The 12,773-nt window shown below is 36.5% G+C and overlaps 1 non-coding gene across 1 annotated transcript; it reads right to left on the bottom strand.

The window, feature by feature from the left end:
• Nucleotides 1–35: 35 nt before the first annotated feature.
• TRNAI-AAU (transfer RNA isoleucine (anticodon AAU)) lies at nucleotides 36–109 on the bottom strand. Its single transcript has one exon. It is a non-coding gene; the product is annotated as a tRNA-Ile (tRNA).
• Between the last annotated feature and the right edge of the window lie 12,664 nt (nucleotides 110–12,773).

The raw sequence follows: 12,773 nt of genomic DNA, 5'->3' as shown, positions 1-12,773 counted from the left end.
CGAAGAGCAGGTCGCGGAAAAAGTTGACGCAAATATGGCCCATGCAGGTCTCGAACCTGCGACCTTCGCGTTATTAGCACGACGCTCTAACCAGCTGAGCTAATAGGCCTTATTTGATGTGCGCAGGGAAATAAAATTATTTATATTATTTTATTTATATACTGAAGTCTATCCATTATGTACAATATCTTTGATAAAAATATTGATTTTATGTGCACTTGTGAACACAAAAGTTATAGAGATGTAATGTCATTTAATTACCCAATAGAATATAAATCTCAAGAGAGAATAGAAGATAAGAGTTGTTTTGAAGAAGAAAAATGTATCTTCAAATAAAGTTGGATTACAGTTTATATAAGTAAAATTAAGTGTATATCTTCCAATATTATAAATATAAAACCGTTAAGTAGTAGTTAATATTTTAAAATGTTAAAACTAATATATTAAATTTAGTATATACTTAATTAAAATAAAAATCAACGACTGTTATATTATACTTATTAAATAGATATTTTTTTTAATTTTAAACATCCAACATAAATATCAACATATGATAGGATAGCAGCATGAAAATGGGTTGTTGTAAGATACATTGCCTCTTCCTAGAATACCCTTTTTAGTTGTTTTGACCTTCCTCCCATTAATTCCCCAAATAAGAAGGAATTAAAGAAAAACTAAAACATGAAGAACAATAATTTTTTTATTCAAACAATTGAGCCGTGAACACTACGTACTTTAGAGATGATACAAGTAGGGGTGTTTATACACTATTACATGATATATGTAATAATTATAAATCTCATGATTTGAGAAGATCTGCTTTGTTGTCATATATCCTCTTTTTTTAATCAATAGGCTCTCATTTGTTAGCATATATAACCCTCAAACATTGACTTTAGATTTTTGACACTCCTTAGTCTTTACTATGATAATTTCTCTCGGATCTTCATCATTGAAATCTGCAACGGACAAATGTGACCGCCGACGATTTGACAAAACCATCGATGGTTTTGCTTCGTAATTGCTTTCTGAGTGTATCGAGTTGTGATGCATTGTTAATAGGAATTATAAAGGTTTTAAAGTTAAGAGCTATATGTAATGCCCCGATCCCGAAACTAGGGTCCTGAGTGTTATTTAAAAAAAAATCTCTGATACCAAATAATTATATAGTGGAAGACCTCAATATTTATATACCAAAGTACTAAAAACATTTTATTACAAGAATATCTCCAATAACAAATTTAAATACATTCTTAGAAATTCTAAGATAAATCATAAATAACAAATTTAATTATTAATCTAAACTGCTATTTCTAACCTCACCCACGCTTCCGTTACGCTACTCTGATTCTTGTCTCTCTCCATAGGGCATCTGAAAAGTATTTGATAATGATGGGGTGAGACACTTCTCAATAAGGATGAAATAAATTATTATCAGTGTGTGGCAAATGAGTTTTAGTATATACAAATTATAATTATTTGTTAAAACACTTATAAATTGTATTCGCATATGCATCATTATTTTAAAACCAAGAGTTCCCTACAATTAGCGAGATTACACGCTCATACATGTAACGCCCATTTGCTCTGAGACCTTATGTAACCTTACCTATTTAGTTTGGGTGTGGCTACAACTGATATCTATCAGAGCACTCGGCTTACTCAGCAAGCCCTCGGGTGGAGAGTCTTATCTCACTGTAATTTATTTATGCATTTTAATTCACATGCATGTACTCACACATTCATCATCAATCATACCACAAAATCCGCATACACTACTTTTCATAATGACACACCATATCCAAAATCATAATGTAATCAATTCACCTACACATACTCACACCCACCAAGGATAATGCACAAGTACTTCAGTATTCATCATTCTCACTGCGTATCAAGCAGATCTCAATACGTGGCCCATACAAAGACTTTCATATAATACACACAACACCATTCATAGCACATCGACAAAAACGAACTCCTCATCCATCTTGCTAACGTTTTTGCCTCATTTATATAAATGACAATATAACAAACTCCTCATGATCCTGCCAACGTTATATCGCAACTTATATCATGAACAATATAACGAACTCCTCATTTGCCTGTCAACGTTATATTGCGATATGCATGAAGGATATTAAATCACACAAACATATTATAAGTACTCACACCATAGGAATCACAATCAGTTTATTAAAATAAAATATTAATCTCATGCCACACAATTTATGTATTTAACCATACTTTACTAAGCTGCCTATAAATAATAAATCATACTTTAATAATCCATGACCATTAATTTCATTCGTTTAATTTATTCAGAAAATCCATTATAATCATCCAGAAATCAAATACTTTAATTCAATCAGTTCAACGTTAAAATAGTTATTATTATAAAATCCCTAGGCTCACAAATACCAATTTAATCAATTCATAATAATAATAATAATAATAATAATAATAATAATAATAATAATAATAATAATAATCCAAAATCCAATTTTCATATGCCAGAATATTCAGAAAAATGTATATATAATTTCTGCAATCTCAGATTACAGTTTAATCGGTTAAATTATAAAAATTTCGGACATAATTTATTTACTTTATCTTATCCCAAGAGTGGTACCTACGATGCTCCTACGACAAATCTATTCTGGTTAAAATGTTGGTGGTCGAATTTGGAACCTAAGGGTATTTTTTGTTTTTCGATCAACGCATGTTTGGCTAAGAAAAATCGAGAAGAGAGAGAGATAGCGGAGAGAGAAAGTAGAGAGAGACGGAGTAGGGTTGAGAGAGCACAGAGAAGCTCTTTACAAATTTCAAACTTTCCTGAACTATCAGGAAACTTTAACTTACATAAATATATCTTATTCCAATAAGATTTTTCTACCATTATAATATTATTCACTTAATTTGTTTATTCAATTAATTTAATACAATAATATTAATTAATTAATTAATTAATTAATTTTTTCCATTTTATTACATTCTCCCATCCTTATAAAAATTTCATCCTCGAAATTTACTAAACGATCCTTTTACATAACCTCTAAAATCAACTAACCAATCCCATACCACACATTTTAGTATACTCCACAGATATGAATAAATACGTTTCTCTAAAATCACAAATAGCTATTGCTTGCCTCAAAACATAAATATATTGTCTGCTCATGCGCTACGAGCAATATTTGCGTTAGTCGAGATCAGTGTATACATTCTCCCTTCTTTAAAAGAATTTCATCCTTGAAATTTGCTAATCATTTTACGTAACCCTAAAATTACTTGACCATCATCATACCACAAATTCAATATACTCCACATGTAACGACCCGGAAAAGTTAACTACTTAAAATAATAAGGAAGATAATAAATGGAGTAGGGAAAAAATAGAAGAAAGGGAAAAAGGGAAGAAAAGGAATATTTAAAAGGGTGTTAGTGAGAACTCGTCGACAAACCAACTGGATGAGCGTTCTTCCATGGCCCATCGATGAGGGCACATGTCTCATTGACGAGGAGTTACCAAGAGGGTTTGAGATATCCTGAAACTCGTCGACAAACTCATTATCTTGTCAACAAGGGTTCTTCATGGGATCGTTGACGAATCTACGTGTCTCATCGACAAGTCCCTACCTATAAATAGCGATTTTTTTTTTTCATTTTCAGCAAGAAATCTTGCATGAAGCGCCTCTCTCTCTCTCTAGAAAAACAGCCCACTGCCTTCTCTCTTCGATTTCGGGCTGGATTTGACCCGGTTTGACGATCCAGAACCACCACGAGATTCGTAGGATCGTTCTCTGTAAAGCTACAAGAGCAGATCGTTGATTTGGGGTTTCGGGGTACCATCCCAAAATCAGGGTAAGTGAGTTACTTTGGAGTTTTCTTGTTAAATATAATTATTTGAAGCCTATGAAGCATTAAATGAGTATTTTTCTAAGATTTGAGTGAGTTGGGAATTTTGGATTACAGGGTCTCGTTTTTTTGTTCGGTTTAGGTAGGAACTTGAGGAGCAGGTAAGGGGAAATACTTTATAACAACTTTTTATTAATTTTTAAACCAATTAAATTTTGGGTATAAAATTCTATATATATATATATTGGTACAATTTTCTGAATGGTGCTGGTATTGAAAATATTGTTTTTGATTATATTCTATATTGGGAAAAATCGTGTGGTATGAAAACAACTTTGATAATTAAATAGTTGTGGGTGCTGTTTGATTTTGACTGATGTTCACTCGTGGATACTGTTTGGGATGCGAATTCTGTTTGGTTGTGATGTTGTTTGGGTGATTAAATACTGTGAATGGAAATGCATTGAGGTGTTTACTTGTACTGGATGTGTATTGTTTTATGGTTCATGTAAATTGCAATATAACATTGGCAGTGGTATGAGGAGATCATTATATGGGCTTTTATATTAGGGGGTAAAACATTGCCAGTGGTATGAGGAGTTTGTTTTGCCTATTTACCATGAATGGGGTGGTGTGTTTGGTGTGATTAAGAAGCATGTGTTTGTAACTTGTGTGGTTAAGAAGACTATGTAATAACCTGTGTGGTTGATGGTCCTGTGTGGACGTTGTATTCTATATGGATATGAACCTTGTGTGGGTGTGAATGAAGAATGTGTAAATAATCCTGTGTGGATGTGACTCCTGTGTGGACTGTGATACTTGTGTAGTTATGGACCTTTTGTGGGTGTGCATGATTTATGTGTGGATCTATGTGAAATGATGACATGGAATGCATGTATCTATAATTATATAGGTATTTATGGTAAAGTAGAATTCATAACCAGAGGGCTTGCTGAGGAAAACGAGTGCTCTGGTAATTATCTGTGGATACTAGAGTAGAGGGAAGCCACTTGTATGGGCGGGTGACCTTCCCTATTCTCGGAGACTTTACCTGGATATATAATCCAAGGGCTTATTGAGAAAGGTGAGTACCCTGATTTTAACACTAGAGCAGAGGGAATCTACTTGTATAGGCGGGTAGACTTCCTTATTCTTGGGAATTATCAGTAAAAATAATTATGTATGTGTGTATTTGATTGGGTGACAGAGAAGTTGACAATGATGTGATTAAGAATGCATTTTCTCAGCTGCTATTGATAGTGAAATACAATTGTATGTATATTTTGTAATTATACATTAAATACTTCAACCACACACTGTTGTAACTTATATCTTCCTTACTGACAGGTATCTCACCCCAACGAACATTTAATCTTTTCAGGTCCTCCAGGTGATCGAGCTTAGAAAGCTCTAGGGCGAGGCAGTTTTGTGAGTAAATAAAAGAACGGATATGTGTATAGATTGTGTTTAATGTTTTGTCCTAGTTATGTATTATGGAATATGGTTATACCTTTTTATGGGTTTGGGTATGTAAATATAGCACTTTGGTATTTTATTTGAGGTTATTTAGTTAATTCTGTTGCGTGAATGGTATCAGAGACGTATGATTGGTCTCATAACACTCCGGGCCCTATATGGCGGGTCCAGGGCGTTACAGTTGGTATCAGAACCTAATGGTCTTGCAGACTTTAGGAGGATTAATACTAGAGTATAGGTTTGAGTTGAATAAGGGTAGGAATGGGTAGATTAGGGTGTTGACAGAAGTTTGAGTTTGTTTCGAGCTTGGAGGCAGAAATCCTTTGACGGACTTCCATGATTTTCTTAATCAGTCGAAAGTTTTAGAAAACCACGGTAAATCTATCGGTGGTGATGTTTCCAAGTAGAGAAACTGAAATATGGAATTTGAATTTGGAGGTTAAAATGAATGTGAACAATTGGATATCAGATGTTTAATTGAGGATTTGGATATTAAATTGGTTTCTTGTTTTATGATTTTGTCTGTTATATTAAGATATATAGATATTAAACTTGCCACTGTTATATATATATTCAGGGATGGAACCTAGAGGCAAAGGCGTGGATGAAGGAGGAGGAAGCGAGTTGAGAGCTTCTAGTGGGGATGAAATTGACACCTCCCGACTGTTGCGAGGTATAGCTCATCAGGTTAGGGAAGAGATGAGATGAGATTTTAGGGGATCAAGTTACCCACTAGTGCACCATGGTTGTACAATCTATCGATTCACCCACTCAAAACCCTCTGTTTTTTAGGGTGACACCAATCCAATCATGGCCGAGACTTGGATGCAAGAGATGGAAAAGATATTGGCAGTACCAAATTGTACTGAGGAGCAAAAGGTTCTTTTTGCCACCTTTAAGCTGGCTGGAGAAGCTAAATGGTGGTGGGATGCGATGAACTGTTGGAAGAAAAACAAGCAGTACCTATAGCAATGACCTGGGGTCGTTTCAAGCAGGTCTTCTATGACTAATACTTTCCCGTTACCACCAAGAATGTGAAGGCGGAAGAATTTTTCAACCTGACTCAGGGGCGTCTCACTATTTAGCAGTATGCTGCTAAATTTTTGAACTTTCCCACTTTGCACCTTCCAAGGTTCTAGATGAATACCAAAAGGTGTGGTGGCTTGAAAGGGGTCTGAATAAGAGGATTCATGAGCATATGACATGTTTGTAGATTCAGGATTTCGCGGAACTGGTGGAGAAAGCCACTGTTGCAGAGTCGAGTCTGCAGAGAGGTTCAGAGGCGTCAGAACGAAGAAGGAGACTCGTGTCTCCCCACTGCCAAACAAATGTCAAACAAGGGTCATGGAGGGGAGACAGAGATGTTTCAGATCAGGGGTTGGAAAGAAATGATCGAGGACGTCAGGATGATTCGTCGCCCCCACTGTCCTAAATGCAACCAGCGGCATTGGGGAGAATGTCAGAGTAGGAGTATCGTGTGCTATAGATGCGGAAAATATGGGTATATAGCCCAAGAATGTCAAGAACCGCCGAACAATGCACCAACTCCAAATCAGAATCAAAGGAACAACATGGTGCTTCATGGCGGCGGTGCTCCAGCACGTGTTTATATGTTGGGTACACCCGAGGGGGACAATGCTAAAAGCGCAAGTAATATGTCTACGTTAGCATGAGTATTAATTTTTTTTGACTTTGCATGATTCGATGTTGTATATGTTTGAGTTGATTGAAATGTATAAATGTGGTTAGTTAGCTTTTTAGTTGTGAAAATGGGTGATTAACGAATTTCAAGGATGGAATTTTCTGAAAGAAGGGGAGAATGTAATGACCCAGAAAATTTTAGCTATTTAAAATAATAAGGAAGATAATAAATGAATAGGAAAAAAAATAGAAGAAAGGGAAAAAGAGAATAAAAGGAATATTTAAAAAGGTGTCAGTGAGAACTCGTCAACGAAACAATTGGTCTCGTCGATGAGCGTTCTTCCATGGCCCATTGTCACGGTCCGACTATTTTCACATCCTTATGAAGGGCCGTGCGGCGCTAGCTAAAACACTATTGCTTAACTAGCTAGCCTATCGTTTACCAACATTCATCCATGAAACACTTTCATTAACATTCATTCAAATAGCAGCAGAAACAGTAATCAATTCATGAAAGTCATAACAAGCAGGCAGTAAACATTGAAGCAAACGTAATTCATTAACAACACCTTCGTTGACATTGTGTGTTTAGTGAGAGAGGCAAGTAGGCTAAACACGTCGACAATAGCTAATGAGTTTTACAATGACTGATGAACACTCACCCTCTCCTAAAGAGCTTTCTAGGCCATTCCCACTCTAGCACTAGGAAACATCAAAGTGATCGAGGAGACATACTGCCTTATTTGGAATACAAAGACACTACTAGTAGAAAATAACCCTACACTAGTATTTACATGATGGAAACCCATCCCAAGCACACGAGATAAGCAGTCACAGGCAAACATAATGCCCTAAACAAGCTTAGCTCGTGACCTCCGTCGACGAGGGCACATGTCTCATCGACGAGGAGTTACCGAGAGGGTTTGAGATATCCTAAAACTCATCGATGAACTCACGGTCTCGTTGATGAGGGTTCTTCATGGGATCGTTGACAAATCCACATGTCTCGTTGATGAGTCCCTGCCTATAAATAGCGATTTTTTTTTCATTTTCAGCGAGAAATCTTGCATGAAGCCTCTCTCTCTCTCTCTCTAGAAAAATGGCCTATCTACCTTCTCTCTTCGATTCTGGGCTGGATTTAACCCGGTTTGACGATCTGGAACCACCACAAGGTTCATAAGATCATTCTCTGCAAAGCTGCGGGAGCAGATTGTTGATTTGGGATTTTGGGGTACCATCCCAAAATCAGGGTAAGTGAGTTATTTTGGAGTTTTCTTTTTAAATATAATTATTTGGAGCCTATGAAGCATTAAATGAGTATTTTTCTAAGAATTGAGTGAGTTGGGAATTTTGGATTACAAGGCCTTGTTTTGTATTCGGTTTAGGCAGGAACTTGAGCAGCAGGTAAGGGGAAATACTTTATAACAACATTTTATTAATTTTTAAACCGGTTAAATTTTGGGTATAAAATTCTATATATATATTGGTATATGTTTCTAAATGGTGCAGGTATTGAAAATATTGTTTTCGATTATATACTATATTGGGAAAAATCGTGTGGCATGAAAACAACTTTGATAATTAAATGGTTGTGGGTGCTGTTTGATTTTGACTGATGTTCACTTGTGGATACTATTTGGGATGCGAATTCTATTCAGTTGTGATACTGTTTGGGTGATTAAATACTATGAATGGAAATGCATTGAGGTGTTTACCTGTACTAGATGTGTATTGTTTTATGATTCATATAAATTGTGATATAACGTTGGTAGTAGTATGAGGAGGTCGTTATATCGTACATGATATAACCATCATATAACGTTGGTAGTGGTATGAAGAGGTCGTTATATGGACATTTATATCAGGGGGTAAAACATTGGCAGTGGTATAAGGAGTTTGTTTTGCCTATTTACCATGAACAGGGTGGTATGTGTGGTGTGATTGAGAAGCATGTGTTGTAACCTGTGTGGTTAAGAAGACTATGTAATAACCTATGTGGTTGATGGTCTTGTGTGGACCAGTCCTGTAACGACTTGAAAAATAATGATATTTAAATAATAAAGAGAGAGGAAAATGGAAATAGTAAAAGAGGCGGCAGCAGACTTCGTCGACGAACACTGACAACGTGGTATTTTTGGCTCATTGACGAGGGTGTGTCTCGTCAACGAGAAGATACCGAGAGGATGTTTGGGCAATTCTGAATTTCGTCGACGAGGGGGAGAGTTTGTCGACGAATTGCCTTCTTGACCTCGTCGACGAGGTGACGTGGCTCGTCGACGAAAGCCAGTGTATAAATAGCCCTAAACTCAATTTTTCAGCCATTTCTCGCACATAAACCCTCTCCACTCCCTCCTCTTCGATTTTCATCCCTTCTCTCTAAGTTTCTGGGTTGAATTTACGCCGATTTGATGATCTGAAGCCACCATGACACTCCTGGGGAAGTTCTCTGCATATCTACCGGAGTGGATCTTGGGTGGGGTTAGGTTGAAATTCATCCATGATTTAAGATAAGGTTGTTTATGTAACGACCCGAATTTAAAAATGAAATTTAAATAATAAGGAAAGGGAAATGGAAACCGGAAATAGAAGGAAGCCGTAGACTTCGTTGACGAATCCCCTGTATTCGTCGACGAAGGCTTAAGAAAATTCGTCGATGAACACAGGGCTTCATCGAAGAGAAAATACCGAGAGGGGTTCTGAGGCAGCCTGAATTTCGTCGACGAATACAGGGCCTCGTTGACGAAATTTGTGAAAGACTCGTCGACGAATATAGGGTCTCGTCGACGAAATCCCCTGTTTTATAAATAGTTGAAATCTGGGATTTTTTATCATTTACCTCCGAGCTCTCTCTCTCCTCTCTCTCTCTCTCTCTATGGTTCTCTCTTCCTTCTCTCTACATTTCCGGCCCCACCAGTAGTCAAATCGACGATTCGAAGTCACCACGATGCTTCTGGCAGAGTTCTCTCCAAATCTGCTGGAGCGGATCGTGGGAGGAAGCTAGTTGGAAATCATCCCAAAGTTGAGGTAAGGCTTTTTAAGCCATATTTGGTCTTACGCTAGTTAGAAGGAGTGTCATACATGAAAATACTGAACTTTAATTCTGGAATTTTTTATTTTCAAGGTGTTGAGTTAGGAACCCTACGGGTGCGGGGCAATTTTATTAGCGGCTTTCTAGGAATTAGGTAAGAGGATAAACTAAGCTAGTATTGTTTTGGAAAATGTTTATATATATATAGTTATCATTTGATTTATGGAAAATGTATATGATTATATATATATATGTCTTATATTTGCAAAAATACTGTGAAAATGATCGTATGTTGAATATGTGGAAAATCTATTGTGTGGCATGAGTAAAAATGTTGTGAAATGCTGTTTTCTGGAAACGTGGATGAGATGGGTTTTTATGATGGAAAAATCGGCGTACGGGCCGAGATGTTTTTAGATATATATATATATATGTATATATATATATGGATGTGATTTGCTGGGGTATGGGTCGTGCTATATGATTTGCCGGCGTATGAGCCGTGCTATGTGACTGTGATTGCCGGCGTACGGGTTGTGCTAGGAGATGTGATTTGCCGGCGTATGGGCCATGCTATGTGATTATTGTTTGCTAGCGTATGAGCTGTGCTATGTGTAGCTAGCGTACAGGCCAAGCTATGTTAAAATGTGTAATACCGGCGTACGGGCCGATGATTTTCATGATACACGTATATATGTGAAATGATATGATTGATGTGAAAATAAATGATATGAGATATTTATGTATCACGGTTTCAATATATGTATATGATATCAAAACCTGGTTGGCTTGGTTTAGGCTAGCACTTGCACGGTACCATTGCTATGTGTCCATGGTCCTCGTGATCGTGATATCTGTGTTAACGCCACTGTACGGAGTGGTGTGAGATTGGATGGTCGATGGGTTATGTTCGAGGAGTGTGCTGTTATCGCCCCTGGTGTACGGACCAGTCTGGGTAGACCCATCGAACCTACAGACTAGACTATCGACTTGGCAATGGTCGGCCAACCATTGTCAAGTCCCGCCTTTGGGCCACACAACCCGGTCATGTGGGGGTAATACATGACAACAGCCAGCTAACCCACCAGGATGATTTTTATGTTATTATTATTATAACATGAGTTGAGATATGTTATGAAAATGCAGTATGTTCTGTCATGTTGATATACATATATATATCTATATATGTTTTCCCAGATTTGACGAAACAGTACTAAATGTGTTATATATGATATATGTTGAACACGAATTACTCATGTTGCCACACACTAGTATTAGTTTATTTCCCTTACTAAGAGGTGTCTCACCCCTAAACTTCATTAACTTTTCAGGAGCCCCAGATAGGAGAGCGGGAAAAGCCCTGCTGACATAGTGTGGATTATCTGCCCTTTTTGAAGGGTAAGCTTTTGGTAGGGATAGGATTTTTGTGGGAATTGTCCCTAGACTTATTTTTGGGATGTATATACTGAAAGATAGTATTTGTAGTACTCTGGTATGTATTATGCACATTATGATGAGATGTATATGATTTTATACTTTCTGCTATATAGGCTTCTGCTGTATGTTTTATTATATTTTCTGATACCCACGGGTCCAGGTGGATGGTGACCTGCTGAGTTGTGATGTTTGATGTTGATATTATTATAAAAAAAAATATGTGAAAAATGAGTGGGTCGTGACTGTTTATGTAGAATTTGGTCTTCTCATAGTTATAGGAAATGTTATTCATGAAAAAATACTGAAATTTAGTTATGAGAGTTGCTATTTTCAGGGTATTGAATGAGGAACCCTGCGAATGCAGGACCGGTATATTTAAGGGGGGTTTTTTTCAGTATCAGGTAAGGGAATAAATTAAAACAGTCATTTTTTATGCAAATTATTATTATTTATTAGCAAATTAATATTCAGGAAGCATGTATTATATATATATATATATATATATATATATATATATATATATGAGTAGATTGGTAAAAACGCATGTTTGGGAAAATACTGCTATTATATTGAAATGTATGTATTAGTATGAAACGCCAGAAAATATGATTTTAGAATGGAATGTATAGTTTTATTCAGCATTGTGTGGCATGGATATTATTTTACGTGAAAAGTATATGTTATGGCAATTTTACGAATAAAGCATGTTTTCAGAAATTATGGAATAATGTAGTACAATATGGTTTCAAAATACATGATAAACAAATTATTTATTCAGATTGATATATATAAAATATTTGGCGCAAAATCGTGATTGATAGCCAACGCAAGGCTGTGTATTTTGTATGATTTTGGTGTAAGGTCGTATTTATGAATGTTTGGCGCAAGGCCGCAGATATGAAAGAATTTGGCGTAAGGCCGTATGTATGTATGTATATATGTTATTACAGAAAATGCTATCAATCTATTTATGTTAGACAAGTATATTATCATGTATTATATGTTATCAAAACCCAGATGTTAGTTCAGTTCAGTTTCAGAAGCACGGTACCATAGCTATACAGATTAGATTATTATGTTTCAGACTTATGCTAACTGCCCCTGCTAGTAGAGGGGGTGGGAGATGGATAGTCGATATGGCTTTCAGTGTAGAATTGTAGACGTCCACCTGGTAGTCCAAACTAGGGTGTGGCAGGCCCATCGTACTTACAGAAATTTTTGACTCGGCAGTGGTCGGCTAGCCATTGTCGGGTCTCGCCTTCGGACTGCACAACCCGTCATGGGGGTTAATACATGACATCAGCTAGCTACACATCCTGAGTAAATTTTCAGT

Source organism: Malania oleifera, chromosome 5 (genome assembly GCF_029873635.1).
Source record: "Malania oleifera isolate guangnan ecotype guangnan chromosome 5, ASM2987363v1, whole genome shotgun sequence".
NCBI classification, from domain to species: domain Eukaryota; kingdom Viridiplantae; phylum Streptophyta; class Magnoliopsida; order Santalales; family Ximeniaceae; genus Malania; species Malania oleifera.
This window is presented reverse-complemented; position numbering and strand designations above follow the sequence as displayed.